A 755-nucleotide genomic window follows, 5' to 3' on the forward strand; every position below is an offset into this window, starting at 1 on the left:
CAATCTCAAACAAAAAGAGAAATTGCTGTAAAATCTCAGCAGATCTGGCAGCATCTGGCGACAGGAAGAGCTGTCCTCGAGTTGGTATTTGGCTTCAGCGGTGTAGAGGTCAGTACGCCAGACTACCACTGCGCCCCCTCGATCTGCTGTCTTGATGGTGAAGTTGGAATTGGAGCAGGGGGATTGGAGGGCTGCGCGTTTTGAGGGTGAGAGGTTGAGGTGGGGGAGGGGGTAGACAGGTTGTGGCGGTTAATGTCCCAGTGGCAGTTGGAAATGAAGAGTTTGAGGGCAGGAAATAGGCCAGCGCGGGGTGTCCAAGTGGATGCAGTGTGTTGGAGGTGGGCGAAGGAGTCCTCGGAAGGTGGGCGGGAGTCCTGATTGTGAAAGAAAGCTCGGAGGTGGAGGCAGCAGAAGAAGGGTTCGACGTCACGGCGTGTATTAAATTCATTGATGCATGGACGGAGGGGGATGAAGGTGATTCCTTTGCTGAGGATTGATCGTTCGTCCTCAGGGAGGGGAAGGTCTGGATGGATGGATCACACTTAACGTTTCAGATCAATGCGCCGTCACCTAACCTCTCTACAGTCAGCCCTGCCTCAGCTGAGGACCACACTCTCTCAGAATTGCAAAGGACCGACTCTGAGCTTTCTTTCACAGTCAGGACTCCTGCCCACCTTCCGAGGAATCCTTCACCCACCTCCAACACACTGCATCCAACTGGACACCCCGCGCTGGCCTATTACCTGCCCTCAAAC

This window comes from Chiloscyllium plagiosum, unplaced genomic scaffold, assembly GCF_004010195.1.
Source record: "Chiloscyllium plagiosum isolate BGI_BamShark_2017 unplaced genomic scaffold, ASM401019v2 scaf_7659, whole genome shotgun sequence".
NCBI classification, from domain to species: Eukaryota; Metazoa; Chordata; class Chondrichthyes; order Orectolobiformes; family Hemiscylliidae; genus Chiloscyllium; species Chiloscyllium plagiosum.